The sequence below is a fragment of the Ochlerotatus camptorhynchus genome, unplaced genomic scaffold (assembly GCF_037179485.1).
Source record: "Ochlerotatus camptorhynchus isolate MF236.1 unplaced genomic scaffold, CSIRO-AGI_Acam_v1.1 ptg000330l, whole genome shotgun sequence".
NCBI lineage: Eukaryota > Metazoa > Arthropoda > Insecta > Diptera > Culicidae > Ochlerotatus > Ochlerotatus camptorhynchus.
In genome coordinates, this window is record NW_027040818.1 from 16,611,302 (window position 1) to 16,632,336 (window position 21,035).

Consider the following 21,035-nt stretch of genomic DNA (forward strand, 5'->3'; position numbering starts at 1 on the left):
ACATAACGCTGCAAGGCAAACCTCCAGTTTACACCATCAATTTTAGATGCCGCAACTGCTTTGATGATCCCTTGATTATGCCTTTCCACCAACCCATTGGTTTGTGGACAAAGCGGAATGGCTTTACGAATCCGCACTCCTTTGCTCTCCCAGAAATCGATAAAGGAAGAACTCTGAAAGGGTGGACCGTTATCGCTCTGGATAATTTTCGGACAACCCCAGGTCTTAAACACATCGCACAGAGCCGCATTAGTACTGTCAGCGTCGGTATGTCTCATCTGAATAACGAATAAGTATCGTGAATAAGTGTCCACTATGACCAGAAACTCTCCAGTACCAAATGAAGGGATTGATAGAAAATCAATTTGGAGTATTTCCCAAGGTCCCTCTGGTAATTCTCTGCTCGACAATGGAACTGGTGGGTTTTTCTTTGATAGCATGGCACACGTTTCGCAGCTCTTCATAAACTTTTCAACGTCTGAAGCCATACCCGGCCACCAGAAAAATTCGCGCATAATCCTCTTCATCGCTGTTTCTCCAACATGTCCACTATGTGCCAGATGCATCGCTTTCTGTCGTAACTTCAATGGAAGGATCGTTTTATCATTTTTGAAGACGAGTGATCCCAAAACGTGTATATTCTCCCTTTGAACTTCGTACCGGCGCAATCCTGAAGGCCAGTGTTTACAAGTAATCGCAGCGCGTACCATTCCTAGTTCATGGTCGTCTTCCGAAGCTTTCTCGATTTCATCCCAAGTCACGTCCATACATCCCGCATCTAACGCATAGAGGAAATGATTGTCGTCGTTTTCTTCAAATGGTGCTGCTGGTTGAGTTTCATGGATTAATCGCGATAGTGCATCGGCCACATTCAGATCGCCTGGAACTCTTTTCATAACGTAATCGTAAGGCTGCAACCGTAGGGCCCAAGCCTCCGCTCGTGAAACTGCTCTTTTTCCCATACGGTGGCTTGAGTTGAAGATGTACTCATTAGCTTCAGCATCCGTACGAATTACAAACGATCTGCTCAGTAAGTAATATGAAAACCTTTCTACGCCCCAAACAACAGCAAGGGCTTCTTTGTGTGAATGGGGGTATTTTTGCTCTGTCGACGTAAGTGCTTTAGATGCACAAGCGATAATTCGTGGGATTCCTTGTCCGTCGTACTGAACTAAGACCGCCCCAAGCCCGATCGGTGATGCATCTACAAACAGGTCAGTTTTGTCTGTGGTGCTATAATATCCAAGCCTTTCGATAGTCTTCAACGCCGTGCTACGTAGATAATTGAATTCCTTGTCTTCTTCATGAGTCCAGTAAAACTTTTCCGCATTAGCTAAGCGACGAAGCCTCTCCGTTTTATCCGCTCGATGCATGATGAATCTGTCAGCAAAGGTCACTAAGCCCAGAAAACTCTTCACTTCTGAGCAGTTGCCTGGTTGTCTAAACTTCTCTACTGCACTTATTTTCTCTTCCTGAATTTTCCATCCATCAGAAGTTAAAACAAAGCCGAGAAACTTGACCGAACGGCTGCCGAACACACACTTGGACTCATTAAGTTTTACATTGTGTTGACGTAGACGAGCTAAGACAGCCTCAAGGTTAGCGTCATGTTCCTCCTTAGTGTGTCCATGAACAAGAACATCATCTAAGTAATTTTTCACTCCTTTACAGCCACCCAGTATCTGCCTTTGCAAAATTTCTTGGAACAGATCTGGCGCGTTACATAGACCGAATGGTAACCTTACGAACCGGAACATCCCGAACTCCGTAAAAAAAATTGGTCAAATGACGTGAGTCCTTGTCCAGTTCGACATGGAAGAAAGCGTTAGATAGGTCGATGGTCGAGAACCAGGATGAGCCATCAAGCTCAGCCAAGATCTTTTCCAATGTTGGCATTGCAAATGGAGCTCTGTAGATATATCGGTTTGGTCCCCTCAAATCGATGACTAGCCTAATGTCATCTTTGCCTTTGGGCACCACGAGCATTGAAGAACAAAATGATGTATCCATCTCGTCGGTTACGCTTTCGATTATTTCTGCTTCAACCAGTTGTTGTAGTCGATCCTCGACTAAAGGCTTAACAGCTTGAGGAATATTCATAAAAACATTCCTACAGGGGGGCTCATCCCTATTATAGCTAATCTTGACTGGGGGTACATTAAACTTTGGAAAGGGGGCCTTCTTTACCAACGAAGCAATAGTGCTGGGATACACGTTCCACCTATCTGACAACTTATCCGATTTGACTGGTACCATAAGACCAAGCATGAGAACACTATACCTATTAGCGGTGGCTCTGCTCAGTAAGGATCTTAGCTCCTTTACAACGTAAAATTTTTCGAGCAACATTGGTCTGTCCTCGGAAATGAATAAGTATGCCTCGAAGGTTGCTGATACGGAAATATTACCGATTGATGCATATGCTCGCAAACGACAGTCTGATCCGTATTGCATGTTGTAAAGATTTTCTTTATACTTTTCATCGGCCATCAGCTGCTTGAACATACCCTCCGTGAACGTATTCACCTGAGCGCCTGAGTCGATCAAAAATTCACATCGCATACCGGCTACCTCACAGAGAATAATACCATTATCGCTAGACCCAACGCTTCTTTCGAAGGATGCTACCACTAATGGGTCCTTATTATAACGATCCTGCCTTGGATCCTGTTGAAAAATACAAATACATTAAACTAAACCCAATTTCATTTAACAAGAATATAGAACAATGACACGTTTCTTTTCTAAATATTCTAATGAGTTTACCATTATTATTTGTTTTGTTTAACGTTTATTTTCCGTGTTTCATTTTAATTGCAATGTCAAACCGTGCGACAAGTACTTAACAAACTACTGCCCTTTTATGTTAAGATAGACAACTTGTTATGAGTGAGCTACTATGATACAACATAAATGATACTGCTTCACATCGAGCTTCACACCTGGCGATTTCTCTTTTGTTGATGACTCTCAGATTTTGACGTTTGGTTGATCTTTTAAGTAGTGCTAGTATTTAAGTGAAAATAAAGCAAAACTAAAACTTATTTGCTACTAGAAATCAGTGATAGGTTCTGTTTAGAATTATTGAACAAAAAATTAAGTAAAAAAAGTGTAATGGTAATTCATGAAAGATTAGAGAAAACGTGTCCTCTGTTCCTAAACATTAATTATGTTCACTCACATCCACAGATGGCAAATCGTTTCCCGGAAATTGAACTACAGCGATGTCCTTCGTTTCACTCGGTTCGACCTTCGACGTTGATGGCATGACACTTGCAATCCTGCATGCCCTTTCGAAGTGGCCTACATTGCCACAGTTCCTGCAGTTCTTGAATCTCGCTGGACAGTTCGAAGAATCGTGAAAGGAACTCAGGCATCTGTTACACTTGTCACGAGACGTAGCATTTGAATCGTACGGGCGACCACGATTTGACATGAAGGAACTTCTGAACGGGCGTCTTAATCCCGGTCGGGTGAAGCCACGGCTCGAAACCTCTCGACGATTCAAGTATCCGCTGCGAGATCCACGTATCGGAAAAGATTGTCTTGGTGCTGTATTCTGTTGGTAAGCAGTGCTCACTTGAGCGATTGTCTGATGTTCTGTTTTTCCATGTTTCAGCAAATGAAATTCCTCATTCAGTCGAACAGCCTCAATCTCTCGGACTTTGTCAATGAGGTCGGTGAACGTTCCCGACCGATTGAGCATTTTGAGCGCTGCTACCCGTACTTCCTTGCTTCTAGCATGCTCTGCCACCGCTGCCACAATCTCTTCAAATTCTTTCCCGTTGCCGAAATCGCAGAGACGTGCTGTGGCTCCAACCCTAGTAATGAAGCTCAAATCCGTTTCTTCTGACTTTTGTGTAGCAGCATAATGCTTATGATTTTTTTTAACGCTCAAGAAAGGTAGTATTTTACATTTCGTATTTTACTCAATACCAATTGATAGCTTAGTGTCCTGTAACGGTAGCTCTCAGACAAAGTCTAAGCTGTTTCTTTATTCCACAGGATATGCTCATAATTTCATAACGTTCAAGAGAAGTAGTAATTTGCTTTTCATATTTTACACTTTAGCCTATTAATCAATGCTAACTAACAGTTTTCCGTCCTCTAACGGTAGGTCTTTCCGCCCGTTCGTCGGAAGTAGCTTACTGTCCGTAACGGTAGCTGTTTACTCTCAGACCATACGTCGGAGCTAGAATAGCTTACCGTCCGTAACGGTAGCTCATAACTTTCCACCCATTCGTCGGGAGTAGAATAGCTTACCGTTCTTAACAGCAGCTCTTTACTCTCCGCCCATTCGTCGGGAGTAGAATAGCTTACCGTCCGTAACGGTAGCTCTTTACTCTCCGCCCATTCGTCGGGAGTAGAATAGCTTGTCGTCCTTAACGGCAGCTCTTTACTCTCCGCCCATTCGTCGGGAGTAGAATAGCTTACCGTCCGTAACGGCAGCTCTTTACTCTCCGCCCATTCGTCGGGAGTAGAATAGCTTGTCGTCCTTAACGGCAGCTCTTTACTCTCCGCCCATTCGTCGGGAGTAGAATAGCTTACCGTCCGTAACGGTAGCTCTTTACTCTCCGCCCATTCGTCGGGAGTAGAATAGCTTGTCGTCCTTAACGGCAGCTCTTTACTCTCCGCCCATTCGTCGGGAGTGGAATAGCTTACCGTCCGTAACGGCAGCTCTTTACTCTCCGCCCATTCGTCGGGAGTAGAATAGCTTACTGTTCTTAACAGCAGCTTTTTACTCTCCGCCCATTCATCGGAAGTAGAATAGCTTACCCATTTGTAGGGAATAGTACAATTGTAATGCATGTATTTATAGCATAACCACGTATAACAATTGTCAAAAATACTTGAGTATCACCATCGAGAAAAAATAAAATTCTAATTGTAAAGCATATGTAAAAGAAGATGACAAAGACGGGATGAATCATAATTCTAATGGGAGTGTATTCGTCAAAGACGAAAATGGTGATAAAGAATATAGATCAGTAATCATCCTCCCCTGGGGGTGCATTTCGAAACATGTCAATATTACCAATAGCCAAGGAAGAAGATGCTAATGGAAAAGAAAGTTGAGGCAAGTTGCTTTTCGGAAACCATGTTCTCTCCGAGCCGTCGTCCTCCATTTTGAAGAAATTTGAGGAATTTGTTATTAATGATTTCCATTTGATAAGTTGAGTCTGATTTTCCAAGTAAGCAGGGGATTATCGAACTCAATTCCTTATTCATTAGTCATTATTAGACAAGTGTTTGATTTCAATGGAAAAGCTAAACATTTGTAGGTTTATAGCTTTATAGGTTTTGAGTTAATAAAATCAAGCAAATTTACAGCCTTCAGCCATAATCTTCATTTTAAAATCTTTGGGCTAATAAAATTCAACAAATTTACCTGTCCGGAGCACCGGCTGCGCCATTGTCGTATCCTTCCGAGCCGTCGTCCTCCATTTTCTTTCCATTCATTCACACTTCAGCAAAGAACATCTATCACGCACAAACTTAGCAAAGTGAATGGTGAACCGTTGCGCCATTTCCGCTTCGCAGTTTCCAGTGTCACAGTATTAGTAAGCTATCCTTTCTGCAAACGTTCTCACTCACAGACACACACTCACCAATCATTTTAGCACAGCAGGTCTGTGCTATATCGATATACACCTAAAACTAAACCTAAACAGGGATGAACGATAGGCAGACAAGGCTTATGTAAAAGATAATAAGGTTGTTTATTTTACTTCCATTTGATGAATCCAATGTAAACATATTTTATATTGAATTCATTATATCTGCTCTGATAGGTACTACAGATGCATCCTTCGAACTTTGTAAGAACCTCATTGTACAACTTCTGGGCACGTCTTTTAGCCACTAGATTCTGCTTCAGTGTCCTGTTTGGTTGCTTATTGGTACGAAAAGATCGAAGTCCTTCTCTCTGACGAATTCTTCCGACGGTGCTTTGGCTGGAATTGAATTTCTTTGCGATATTATAATCCGACAGTCCTCGGTTTGCCCTAACTGTTCCCAACACCTTCAAATGCATCCTTAGTTCCACTACGACGCTTGCTATGATCCTGCCGATCGATAGTGTGCCACTCGAGGAAACGTTTGAGAACACTGCACACAGTCGATTTAGCCAATTTCAACGACTTTGCGATTTTTTAAACTTCTTGGTTTGCGACACGTGTCTTTTCAGAACCTGGTCATTGGTGTCGTTCAGGACTAGCATGCCACTTTTTTCTTCTTTCACGGTGTGCTTACGAGGATCGTATCGGGATTCTGCTTTCGCATGAGTCTGGCGTTCGACTACAACCGTGTCACCTGGTTTAATCCGACACGGGCGAGCTCCTCGCCTAAGATCTTCCCGTTGTTTTGCTAGGATCTTGGATTCGCGATCTCTGGTGCTCAGCAGGTCATCATCAAATTTTGCTTTTCCTCGGGATAACAGGGGAAGTCCACGTTTTATTTTCCTCCCCATCATCACTTCTTCGGGTGGTATTCTTGTGACGGAATGGGCAGCCGCGTTATACGCGTGTACTGCGGCATTCAATTCGTCAATATAACTCGTTGCATTTAATGAAGCAGCAGCCATTGCTTTGTTGACTAACTTCATGCAACTTTCTGTCAGCCCATTCTGCTGGGGGTGTAATGGGGTGGAGAAGATTACGTTGATGTCACGCTCAAGGCAATACTTTTTATAATCTTCGCCGTTGAAAGGGGGGCCATTATCGGATTTTATGTTTTGTGGAAAGCCTTCTTTCTCGAATATTGCTTCCAAGACTTTCCTCGTACTTTCAAAGCTCGTGGATTTTACTGGTTTTGCAATCACATACCTGGAACGATAGTCGACAATGACCAGGATTGAGATCCCACCGTATTTCAAGTATGGACCATTAAAATCAACAGCGACTGTTTCCCAAACAGTGTTGGGTGCGAAACCACGCTCCATGGGTGTCAGTTTCTCTGGTTTTCCGTTGGTCGCACAAACCGCACATGTATCTACCCATGCTTCCGCATCTTTGGTCATGCCAGGCCACCATACACGTTCCCTCAAAATACTTTTAAATGTTGCCGTTGATGGATGACCCTCGTGTGCAACTTCTAAAGTTTTCCGTCGAAGATTTTCCGGAATAACTGCGCAACCAGTTTTGGCTAGGATCCCTTTTCGAACAACTATGTCACTGCCTAAGACTTCAAATCTTTTTAGTTGCTTTGGCCAGATTCCCGTTTCGAGGGCCTCTATTACCTGTAAGAGTTACAAAGATACAGTTGCTTGAAACAGCACGCATAAATTTATATATGAGTATACCTCCTGAAGAAGTGTATCCGTCGCAGTTGCTTTTTGAATTTTATCTTCCGTTAGAAAGCCTGTTGGGTTTGCTTCGATGGACGCAATCTCCCAAGGACTGACGACTTCCTCGAAGGGCCCATCGTGTCCTTCATATAGCCTTGAAGATGGATCCGCGATGTTATCCCGTCCTCGCACATACTCAACGTCTAAGCCTGAGGGCCCAACCGTCAGCACGGTTCAGAGCTCGCTTCGAATCCTCGCGCAATCTGTTTAGAATGACCGTGAAACCTTGCGCGTCTGTACGTAGGGTAAAAGGCCTTCCAAGTAGGAAATAGGCGAAATGCTCTTCTGCCCATACTGCCCCTAACGCCTCACGCTGATTTTGTGGGTATCTTTCCTCAGTAGGTGTAAGAGCTTTTGACGCGAAGTTAATAACACGGGGAGGGCGTTCGTTATCCTCCTGAACAAGAACAGCGCCGAGACCATTCGGCGATGCGTCCGTATATAGGACAGTGTTTTGCTGTTCCGAGAAATGTCCAAGGGTCGTCGTGCAATGCACGATTTGTTCCTTCAACCGTTCAAAAGCTCTCGTTTGTTCGTCACCCCATGTAACTGCCCACGTCAGCGCTGGTAACTGCCCACAGTGGACTCGCCGTCTTGGCGAAACCTTTGATGTATGGACTTACAAAAGTAGCCAGCCCCAAAAAACTGCGCAGTTCCGACACTGTAGAAGGATTCCTGAATCTGCGAATGTCCTTGATTTTTGTTTCGTCAATGTTGAAGCCGTACTGGTCGAGTTCATGTCCGAGGAACTTAATGCGAGCCTTGTCAAACTCACATTTCCTGCATTTATGGTCAGGTTGTTCGCTCGTAAAATTCTCAATACTTCGGCAACGGTCTTACGGAGGTCTTCTAAATTTTCCGCGAAGACTCCTTCGAGCATTCGTGAAATTTCTCGTTGGAAGATTTCCGGGGCACAGTTCACCCCGAACATTAATCGGGTAAACCTAAACATGCCATCTTCCGATAGAAACGTGGTCAAGTCTCTTGACACTTCATGGAGCTCCAGATGGTAAAATGCGTTCGTCAAGTCAAGCTTTGAAAAAAATTTCGCTCCATGAAGCTTAAGCTTCATTTCGTCCAACAACGGCAAACGAAAATACTCTCGTTTGATTGCGCGATTAGCGGCCCGCATATTGACAACGAGGCGAAAGTCGTCTTTACCTTTAACCACCGCTGACATTCCGCTTATTCAGTCCGGGGCCTTTGTCATACGTTCGATAATGCCTCGGTTCTCCATGTCCTGAAGCCTTGCCTTGGCATTGGCTCTAGAAGCAGCTGGCACATTGTAGTAGGCGTTTTTTATTGGAGGGATAGAATTGTCGACGCTGAACTTCACTAGAACCCCCGGTACCTTCGGAAATGTGTACGTCCGTTCTGAAACGGCACAGCTGTTGACGGATATACCCAACTTGAGCAGCTTCAAATCACCAGCTGTGGATCGGCCTAGAAGCGAACGCCGACCTTCTTTAACGACTAGAAAGTCTGCCATAATAGATGGTTTATGACAGCCAACTACCTCAACCTGTGTTCTGAACCCACAGTTGACTAAGATTGGTTTACTTGAAGCATAAGATCACATGTCACTGTTAACCGACAACTCAAATGGTTCAAGCTTTGCGTGGCCCGAGTGGAATTCACGTTTTAAACGGTACCAGTCATCACCGCCAATTATGTTTGTGTCTGCTCCTGAGTCTATTAGGAAACGAATTGGCTTCGATGACCCTAGCCGACAATCAATGAGTGCATCAGGGAGTGAGAGAGCATTTACTTGCTGGAACCAAAATAATAAAAGTCAATGTAGTTCTCCAATTCATTTTGTTTCATTTAATGTAACATGTAACTTCATAAAGAAATTGAACAATCGGTCTTCAAAACTCAATCATTATTTACCTAAGTGTTGTCTTCATCGTCTGTCCATCCTGGTGCATGGTTCCGTTTAACTTGAATGCTATTGGCGTTCTTCTTCCGGCATGCCACTGCGAAGTGCCCACGCTCCCCGCAAGTGTCGCAATTCCTGTTTATTGCCGGGCAAGATCTAAACTTATGGAACAGGCAATAGCATTTCGGACAACGGGAGCGACGGCCCAATCCACGATGTCTGCTTTCGTTCTCCTGTCGCTGCTTCTTCGATACTGTCCAGTCACTACCTGCAGCTTCGTTTCGACGTTTCCTGCGCAGCCTATCCCCGGTCAACCGTTGCCGCTCTCGCGCTACCGCGAACGCTTGGGGCGATTCTTCCCGGACTGTTTCCGAAACGTACGCCTCTTCCCGCGTTGCTGACTGAACAATGAAGGTTGTTTCGTATCCGAAAATCCTTGCTGTCTTGGCCACTTCCTTGTTGCGCATCCCTCTGAGTAACTGCATTCGAACAAACCGATCCTGGTCAACCGGGCTATATCGGCAGAGGCGGACTTTTTCCATCAGCCGCGCATGGAAAGTTATCGTTGGTTCATCAGGACCTTGTTTAAGATTTGAGAACATCTCGTGCTCGGCCGTTATATCGACCATCGACTGTAAGTAGTTCTCGATGTTCTTGACGAATACACTGTAACAGTTCGGCTCTCTTAGGCTTGGACGAAGTCTGGCGGCTCTTGTTATTCCCTGGAGTTTCTCGCCCATGGACAGAAACAGTATCTGTGAGCGCTTAACAGGGTCGTTCACGTTAGACAGGGACGCAGCGATCTCAAAACGGTCAATAAACCTGTTCCACTGTTCCCACATACGGTTCGCCGGAACATCGTTTGGGAAAGGCTGGATATTTTCCCAACGGATGCTGCTTGTGGTTGAAGATGGTCCAGAAATGTCAACTCCACTATTCCAGCTGTGGTCATCGGCGAAAGGCACCAAACTAGTTGTGCCTCGATATTGATTCGAACCCATTTCTCTGACTAATTGGTCCAACGTGTTTTGCATTTGCTCCATCTTCCGAATGTAAATACTCTCGATTTTCATCATGCATTGATTGATCTGCGCTTTTCCCTACCTCGGCGCTTTGCGCGACGTTTTCCTTTGCATGCCTAGCGTTTCCATCAGCGTCAACGTTGGATTCTTGATTCTCATGCGATTCCTGCGAGGACCAAAAGGACGGATTTCACGCCAACTCATCCAGTGGTTGGCAGCACCCTCTCAGAACCTTATGGAACTTTGTGGGTGTGGAGACTTAGCAATTTTAAGCAACTTTGCGTACTTATTTTTTTCAAAATTTATCTCGCCTAACATTTGATAAGGGTCAAAGTTTTTTGTCGATTTTTTTTTCAAATCGATATAGCTTAAAAATGACAAGCCCTACAAAATAGTGACGTATGGCGAACTTTTAGCAAATAATTTGAAATTTTATAAAAAAAATTAAATAAAATAAAAAATCGGTTTCTACACTCTAAAAAAATATATTTAAAAATTAAAAGTCATTTTCCCAAAAATGGTACCCCTCAGATTTGCTTGATATTTTTTCTCATGAAAGGCAATATAATTACCTAACTTTTCTTCATACATCGCAAAGTGGGCGCTTTTAAGGAAAAAAAGTTGTTCGAACAACAACTTTTTCATGTTAATTTTTTTTAGCGTGTTTCACTCAAAGTCGAATAGTAATACGCGCACAACCTTATTAAAATTCGATTAAACTTTATGGGTATACTTTTCGATAATCTGGGCGAAATCTAGCCTAACATTTGAAAAGGGTACAGAGAAGTTACCTGCAAATCGTCCAATAAGAGTTCAGAACAAAACGTTCTAATGAGGAACAGCCATCTCAGCATGGTTTGCACTTTCCTGTGATGGATTGTATTATAATATATGCATACACTCTATCCAACTTCTATAAAACCACCCTCAAATTGTTCCAAATCAACAGGTAAACTAAGTAAAAATCACTTAGTATGTTTTATTCATGAAAAGATTTCAATTCATGTATTTGTGATTAATTTAATTAGAAAAATAATCATTCATTTATTTTTATGTATTAGGTGTGTCCATTAGTAAGCAATATGCATATATGTTTATACCTCATCTCTCAAGTGAATACATATAATAGCGCAGGTAACTTAACGATTATTTAAGGCATGCCTAAAATAATCGTTAAGTTACCTGCTATATAGCAGTTATATAACAACGCAGGTAGTCACATGAGAGATATAAACTTAAAGCACCGCAGTCTGTTTCTACCGACATAACCTAATATTTAAGTTTGGTGATATCACAACAATGCTCATAGTTGCTGTAGTGCATAGTTGTTGAAAGTGTAGTGCTGCATAGTTGTTGAAACGAAAAAGTGTTTATATATACAACAATGGAAAAATCTGCTGAATTGATTATTAAAAGGGTGCAATGTAGTGCCAACATAAACAATCCCAATTGCAGCCGCAATAATTTACGTAATTTATCATCAAGTCTCATAGAGAAAATACATTCATGGGGCTTTGATCATCAATTGGATGTAACAATGCGTATTTGTGAATCGTGTCGTGGAATTTTAGTGCACAATAGGACACCTCTCCCGAAAAAGAGGCGATCGGATGGAAAAGAATCAAGCCATGCTCGGAAGTTTGAAGAGCCGCAACCATCAACAAGTCATCAGCAATCAGAACATCAGGAATTTGATGATACACTAGGTAAATAATAATAACTTTAACTGTTTCAACTGTGTGGTTTAAGGATTGTACATCGAAGATACAACTTCATTTTAAACATTTTTTTAGAGCACGAGCTGGATGAACTGCTTATTATAATTTGGAAACTATTATTAAACCTGCAGATGAGTTTGTTCAATATTTGACGGAAAAAGTTGAAAAGCTCATAACCCATGATTTTATTCATAAAGAGCAATCATCTTACCTAAGTAATAAAAAAAATTCTCTTCAAAACGGTGAAATTTTAGTGATTTGCGACTTTTCTGAAAATTATTCATTTATTCGCGGCCATCCTGGCACGCTTCCGTTTTAATTAACGCAGTCATCCCGAACCGCTACTGATATCTTGATTCGCGGCCATCCCAGTCCGCTACCAATTTAATTTAACGCAATTGTACCGATCCGCTTCCAACATCATTCGCGGCCATCCCGGTCCGCTTTCAAATCAATAAAACGCGGCCATCCCGGTCCGCTACCATGTCGTGTGCATACTTTGCCACTCTCAAAATTGCATATCACTGTCGTAGTACCGATTAACTTTTAAATGTCACAAGCAGCTGCCGAAAACACCATCGCGTATGGAAATGAATGCACTAATGTGCCCAAGGACGCATACTGAATCGCAACGTACGCAGTTTGTAAAAATAATTAACACTACAAACACACCCCACGCGAGAAAAAAAATCCGAAGTAAAAACGCGTGAGGAATACGTTTCTTAAAAAAAAATGCAAGCCACCGACGTATCCGCTTTAAAAACACGTTTACAGACGCGCGCCTATCGAAAGATCGGCAACCGTTGTTTGTATGCTGCTCATCCCATGAATTGAATCACTCCGACACTTTTCGCATTTCTTTTCTTCACCATTTTGTTTACAGTAAGAGCGAGCACTGTTCCGGCAGCCATTTGTATTTTTGATGATAATTTTCACACAACACTTTTCGAGCCTGAATATTCCACCTTGAGCGAAATAAAATGTTTCCTTTGCGTGGTGGGTGATTCCTCGATAACGAGATAATTAAAGTAAGTTCTTTTCTGCTGTTAAATCAGCAGCCTGGTAATGGATCGCCAATGTGAATACCCCGAAACTGAGGAATGCCCAGCACGCTCCGGAATTGCCAAATGCGTCCTACCTCTTCTGATACCAGCACACGAAAAGCCACGATGCTTGGTGCTGCACGACGATCGCAGCGACGGTGATGAGCCAAGAATGCCTATACAAGGTGGAAGGAATGAGAGGCGAAACAACGGGTGTTACATACAGTGTTTCCGAAACATCGGCACTGCCACACAGTATGGACACAGGACTTTATAAGGATGTTCATATCAGATTGAAAGAAGACCAAGTACTGCTGGAGGATGTTGCTCCTAGGATGAGATTGAACTCTACTGTCCCGTTCTAGTTCTAGGTTACTTAAGTCGGGAAGAATTTTATAGGTAGTAGGTGGCAATTTCATCGATCGCGTTACGCCATCGATTTTGTACATCTGCAAGGAATGAGCAGTTCAAAGGGGCATCGAACCGGAATCTGGTGCTTAAACACCGTATAGTTTTGATGGCTTTCACTCCCTCTTTCACTTCTCGATCCGCTATCACTCTAATGAGATTGAAGGGAAGCTGAATCCTTGCCAGGATCCATCAGAAAAATTTAGAATGAGAGCACAATCACAAAAGTAAAAACATTTGCGGTTGCCAAACTCATGGAATATTGACACCTTGATAGGCACACTTTGATTGACAACTTGATAGGCACGTTCTGCACAGCGCTTGGCACAGATTTTGGCACAGCTCAATCTCTCAGCATGGATTATGGTGTGCAGAGTTGATCCATAATGTAAATAGTGCTTCAATCAATTTGTTTTAAAATCATTCAAATTTTCCACTGAATTTCAAATTATTAATGGTGACCACTCTTTTCCTTACGCCTTATTTCAGTTCGTAAAAGTTTCTGTTAATCGGCGGTAAGATTTCATGAAATTGGAATTTAATTACGATAATTTTATACAGAACTTTCTTCAACCGAACTATTCTTGCAATTATAGCTTCTTGATTTGTTAGTTTGAATATTTTAACCTTCCTATTGCTGGATCATTTTTGGCAGTGTAAAATTTTCCAAATGCATTACAATAAACTTAATTTTTGGATATAGGTTTTTCAGTCTAAAGATAGATTACCATTTACCAACTTTTCAATGTTTGGACTTGGCCTTTTATATTTTTTCACAACTTTATATTCTCTGATGAAGGCCAAGTCTACAGACCGAAACGTATGGACTGGTGGCGCCATCTACACGACGTAACGGATCGTGCTGAAGGGTCCCTTCTGGTCGTTCCATTCCTCGGTGATCAGCAATAGCACCACCACCGCCATTCTCATCCTTATCGTCAGCATCACCATCCAAAACCGCCAGCAGTATTGTTGACCAATCTGATAGCCATCGACCAGACTGACGCACATTCCGTCTGGTTCCCTCTGAGACAGACTGGTGAGATCGGTGGAAGGAATGTTCATCTCTCTGCTGGAGATATCGTCATCTTCACCATCGACATCATCCACTATCGAAAGGCTGTGCAGCGACATGGTCAGCATGCTGGAAAAGATATTCGCATCTACGTAGTATTTCTCCGGATTGGTTTGATACGGTGCGCAGGGGACGATTTTGGCAAAATTGAACTGTAACGAATTGATTTACTGCGTCATCCATTCCGTTTCCAGTAGGTCCTGAATGGTGAGCTCAGTTTTGGTATTCTTGTCAGCGAAAGCAACACGTACTCCAATTCTTCGCTGATTTCGTGCGGAATGAGCAGTTTGGATTGCAGGATTTCCTAAACGTCCACGAATGGGTTCTCGAACAATATCAACACGTACAGTGTTGCACCGAGACTCGACATCTCCAGTTCCGGGCCGGAGTAGCGGTTGCCTACCAACACTTCCGGACAGTAGTACTCGGTCAAGCTGTAGAAGGTAGAAAAAAGTTGCCCTTCCTGTACGAACGTTGCCGATGCGAAGTCCATCAGCTTGATATGAAAATTGAGACTAATGATAACGTTCTCGTCCTTGGTGTCCCGGTGCAGAATGTTCAACGAGTGCAGGAAATCAACCACATTAACAATCTGTCAAAAGATCCAACAACCCAGCTTCTCCGTCATCACAACGGGTGTTTTCGATCGGTAAATTCTAACAGATCCATCCCGGAGCCGTGGATTTCCAACACAACCTGGAAGAACCAATCGAAAATGTTGACAATGTTCGGATATTCCTTCAGTATGAAGAACTTCGATATAACCAGCAACCTATCCGAGTTCCGGTAGCTCAGCTTCACATACCCGTAAGCGTCCTTCCCGATGTGCCTCACGTGTAATATTTGCTGTACTCTCCTTGGATCAAATCTTCATGGCACTGCGACATACGGGAGACGGAACTTGGCCGCGTGCTGAACAGCAGCATCATTCTTGATGGCCTGTCCAAGCAAATTATCACGTTGTTGAACGTCGACGTCAGATTCTGATGCATATCCTCATCCTCCAGATTGTTGTACGATAAATCTAGATCCCAGATTACCCAGAAGCAGTAGACCATCCTCCCGAAGGGAAGCGTTTGATTCGAAATGTTGTACAGTATGTCGATCACGTTGCCAACGTAGTGAATCGCTTTCCGACGGTACTTCCGATCCGAATAGTGCTTTCCAACGGCCGAATGTCGTTTCTGTTGATCTGGCGTTGACGCGACCATTGGTTTGACATACCGGGGAGTTGTGACCGTCAGAGGAGCACTCAATGGAACCGTGTTTTACGCAGTTTCCTATATCTATTACGCCGTATTTTCACAAATCCTTGCACTACTACTGGAGTTCTTATGCCACGAGAAGGGCTTTGGAATAATGTATTTGCTGCCGTGTGTCATGAGAGAAAATCTGAGAAATGCGATATGAAATCTTGAAAACATATCCTGAGGTTTTCAAGGTGATCACTTATCACTTGGTGTTTTATTAAATAGTTAAAATCTAAGAGATGTTATTTGAATTGTTTGGTAGTTGAAGATCTTCAGAATGGTACCTAATCAAGCTGAAGTCCTAAAGATCAGAATCTTTCTGGGCCTTCAAAGGACTGGATTATTTCTGGGTCTCTAAAGGACCGGAATATATCTGGGCATGCAAAGGGCCGAAATGATTCTAGGCCTCCACAGAACCGTAAGTCATCTGGGCTTTCAAAGGACCGGAATTACTCTGAGTCTCATAATGACCTGAACATATCTGGGCATCCAAAGGGCCGGGATAATTCTGGGCCTCTACAGGACCGTAAACTCTCTTGGTCGTTAAAGGACCAAAAGCGGTAAAAAAATCTAGCTTAAAATTTATTCAAATAAATCTTCACCATGCCAAAGGGGCAACCGGAGTCCTTTGTCGAAGATTCGCGAAGGAAAATATAACCGTGGCGCTAATACAAGAGCCCTGGGCTCATAAACACCAAGTTCTTGGAATAGGCACACAGGTAGGTAAGCTAATTTATGATGAAAGCAATCCAAAACCTCGGACAGCAATTTTAATAAAGGGGGGGACAGAATTGGCCTCATACCACTCCACGACACTTTTAGAATAGTGGCATGATGCCAAATCTGGCCAAAATAGCGGAGCTTCGTCGTGCTGCTGCAAGAACGGCAAAAGGCGCTTCTCGAGGCACTCAGATGTGTAGATCTCGCCATTTACTGTGCCATTTGTCACAAAAGGCTCACTCCTCAGTCCGCAAGAGCAGATGGCCTGCCAAATGAGATATTTGGAGGCGAACTTTGACATTTTCTTCTTCTTAAATTTGTCGTCCACATCGAACTTGCTCTTGCCGGTGAAAAACTCCAACCCCGGAATTTGCTTAAAATCGGCTTTTATATACGTTTCGTCGTCCATCACACAGCAGCCATATTTTGTCAGCATCTTCTCGTAAAGCTTCCGTGCCCGAGTTTTAGCCGTCGATAGTTGCCGCTCATCGTGGTTTGGGAAGTTCTGTACCTTGTATGTATGTAGTCCAGCTCTCTTCTTTGCATTCTGGACGTAGCTCTGCGACATGCCGATCTTTTTAGCCAAATCACGGCTTGAGACGTTGGGATTTGCTTTAATCATCCGCTTCACCTTTCCCTCCGTCTTTTTGTTCTCCGGTCCCGGTTTTCTTCCAGCTCCTTTGCCGTGGTCCAACGTCAACCGCTCCTGGAACTGCTTCAACACTCTGGAGACGGTTGAATGGTGAATGTTCAACATTTTTCCCAACTACCGGTGCGACAGGTCAGGAAATTCCAGGTGTTTGGAAAGAATTTGTTCTCTCAACTCGCGTTGGTTCACCTTTATTTTCGTTGAATCGAAAAACACGACTTCGAGTTTGACAGCATGTACACAATACACATCAATGAGAAAGTGTGCAAAATTTGGTTGATTTTTACCCAATGGTAAAAAAGTTATGCCCTGTTGAATGTGTCGCAATAATTTCGTGTTCGCCCTTTATGGTCACTTGTTGTTGATGATCTTCTCAATAAACTAGTGGAAGAAGGCTTCGAAGTTATCGGGTTTGCTGATGACGTGGTGATAGTAGTTTGTGGAGGACAATATTTCAACAAGGGCATACTAAGTCCTTCTGAAATTTGGTTAAAAAATCCCAAAATGATGATTGAATTCATTCTAAGAATCATACCAGATTGAGGTACTCCGTATTATCAGGCAACAACGGCAGTTACCCTTAAAGGTAACTCGTCGTCCTGAACAGATGTGATACTAAACAGGGGTATACCACAATAGATCAGCTTAATGGTTGCAGTGGTTCAAATCCCAAAAAAAAAGCTGAGGTCTTTAATAGAAATCTTGAAGATTTTTTGGAGGCCTATGACTACCCGGAGGTCTTTTGAATAATTTCCTATGAATTTACACTCTGCTTGGCGAACTGAATTTTGATGATTTTGGGCCGTCCCTGTGTTGAAGTGAGATCCAGAGGTACGGTAACAATTCATTTAGAGCTTTAAGTAGAGCTTTACATTGTTGTTTGCTATAAAATTCATACACCAAGTGGATTAGCGTGTTTCTGGGTGGTGCTGTGTTTAGTTCGGTCAAACAAAAATTAAACCTCTGAAAATGGGTTGAAGCGTCTTTGTGTAAATCCAAAAATGGCAAAAAGTTAAGAGATATATTTCTGAATACTTGTATTTCTAGTTCCTCATTATGTGGTTTAAAGGGCCGATAAATTTCTACGTTAATCTATCCAATTAATATTTAGAATTATGATCCTGCTTGGATGGACGGATTTTTCGATTGCTTGAAGTAGCAAATTATGATTAAATATTGAATATGGACCAAACTTTCTAATTTTGTGAAAGCACAGCTCTGAATATCAAATTTTTGATAATGCTGATGGAAAGAAAGTGAGGGGGCAGTTCCAAGTAACCAACAAGTTTGCTTAGTATCAATCCGACTAATAGTGCGCCAAAGCCCTGTATTAGTCGTATGTTAGCTTTATATAACAAAATCAATCCAAATTAGCGGGCTTATTGGTTGCCTCCCATGTAACAATTTGGGTTTTATGAGGGTACTGTAGACCATGATTTAGACTTTAGTGCTTTAAAACCTCAATAAAACTTACAATGCTACTTGCGCTGGGATGTGCAATACGTCCTTGTGAACGATTTCCCACCGGATCAAGCGTTTGGTTAAACGTGTTATCCATATCAAGTGTTCAACGGAGATGGGATGGGCATTGAAATGTGCTCGGGGATATATTTTATAACAGGGGATTAAAGACAAGTGCTTCATATGCGGAAATATCTCTAACGGAAAGTCCAGAAATAGTCAGAAAAATAACTAATATTGGGAAGAAATTGACATGTCAATGAGAGGAAATGGAGTAAATTGAGGAAATAAGTTACTTCTATTATATTTTAAATCAATATCAAGAAAAATGCAAGAGATGTTCACTAAACATATCAACGTAGTCTACGTAAACCATGCGGTCGTGTCTTAAACACAACCCCACAATTTTTTTTAATCGGGTTTTTTTTTATTATATTCGATTAACTTTTGATTAACGATAACGATTATTACAATAGATTTATTTTAACCGCAGTTGACTCAAAATCAATGTTTTCGAGAAAATTAGTTAAATATAGATCAACCATATTCCTGAAATCCTTCGATCTCTCGCTTATAACGAATCTCTTAAACTAGGTTTGATGAAGACGCAATAGTTTTCGAACCAGTCATTTATTGCATGGAAATCATATACCAGATTACTACGGTGAGTTAATAGTTTGGGGTGACTTCGTCAAACCTAGCTCTTAAAGCTAGAAATGAATGGATCTTACGGTAAAAGAAGCCGTTGATCTAATCTTCTTTTTCTGCTGTCCTGTACATGTTTCTGGTGTGACCAGTTAGGTACCTAATATGGCCAATATCTCCCAACTATCCGATCCAAAATTGACCCAGAATATGACAACATTCCCTACGCATTCCTAGCCACTGGGAGGTCAAATTTTAATAATATTTACAACATTCCATTTTGACACATCCCGTTCTCATAATCTCCCAACAAGCTAAGACGTAGGCCAACCGGAAGTTGCTGATGTTGTGACTGCAATGTGCCTCTCACAATGCACACAAGGTGAAAAGAAAACACGTGCATCCTGGCAGAAGCTTACACAGAGCTTCTGAGACCGCACTCCCTTCCATTTTCATCCTTCACACAACAACGACAACGACAACAGGAAGCAGCAAGAAAGCAGTGCTAAAATGTATGTAAATTGTAAATATTTGTTGAGCTTTCCGCATTCACTGCCAGGGAACCAAAGGTAGGTAGAGGTACCTACCTACTTCTTTCCAAAACCAAATGAAGAGAGAGAGATAGAGAACTCGTACTTCTTTTCCTCTGGGTGGGATAATTCCATTTACCTAGGTACTCTGATTCGGCAGCAACTTTTTTTTTTTGGGAAATGGTTCATCTTTTCTTCCCAGAAGAGTAGTGTCGGGAAGAACGACATGTGCGTCCATGGAATTGTACCTTTAATGCATGGTTTGGGAAATGGGTTGTTGAACATCGAATGAGAAAAGGGAGATGCAATGGCATGTGCTTTACCATTCGTATGGTCTTTTGACTTTACCACCCGGGTTTGGAATGCAAATTGACCCGAAATCTCCCATGTATAACCAGGAGTCTCCTGCTTTGAATGGGGATTATCTCTGCCCCGAGTGCTGCAGGAAGCATATTTTGACTCTTGGAGCTTTTGCTTTACGGGTAACCTTTTCGAAAAAGGACGTGAACCGTTGTTTAATGCTAGAAGTCTGGATAAATTCCATAAATTGTAACACATACAAATTTGCACCACTGCAATCAGCACAATTTTGCATGCTGCAGATTCAAACCTATCTCAAGTGCAATCGTTTTTCAAGGAGAACCTAAACCAACATTAATCAACGAAAGTTTATCAAGTGAAGCCCAGGAACCCACCTTCTTCAGCGTTGTCATGCCAAAGTAATTAAGCCGAAATAGCTGACGCAGCAGGAAGAGGATCTGGCAACGACGACATCAACGTCAAGAAAATATTCATGAACTTTCCTGGCTGCTGACTGTCAGCCAATGCTGAAACGACCGGCATTCCAAAATAGACACCAAGTTGGTAGCGTTTTCGACGTTCCGTTGATGGTTGGTTTGTTTGTGCACCCAACCAAGAGAGTGGTGGCTTCCTCCCAGTTGGAGTTGATGAAATTAAGTCGTCCTGGTAGAAGGACAAGCCGGATGAATTTATGTCTGTCGATTGACGGTGGAATTTGTTGGAGTAGGGTGCAGCTTAGGGAGGTAAATCAGCCAACCTTGCATCTCTGCAGTTAACACCAAATTATTTTGATAGTTTTTTTATATTTGGTTCATTGTCGGCTGACAAAATGCAAAGTGGTAAAAAAAAACAACTTGATTCAAGGTCTCTCTTCTAGGGATAACACTGTGAGAGCAGGCCGATAAGTGCACGGTTACAATTATTATGCCGTGGATACACTTGTATGACCTACTATGAACATGAGCATTATTTGTATAATAGGTCTGAGCA

At 42.4% G+C, this 21,035-nt stretch overlaps 1 protein-coding gene and 1 pseudogene across 2 annotated transcripts in view; one reads left to right on the top strand and one right to left on the bottom strand.

The window, feature by feature from the left end:
• Window positions 1-21,035, top strand: part of LOC135708383 (hornerin) — a 173,492-nt gene that overhangs the window by 130,661 nt on the left and 21,796 nt on the right. The window lies entirely within an intron of this gene.
• Window positions 14,197-15,752, bottom strand: LOC135708523 (PAS domain-containing serine/threonine-protein kinase-like; annotated as a pseudogene).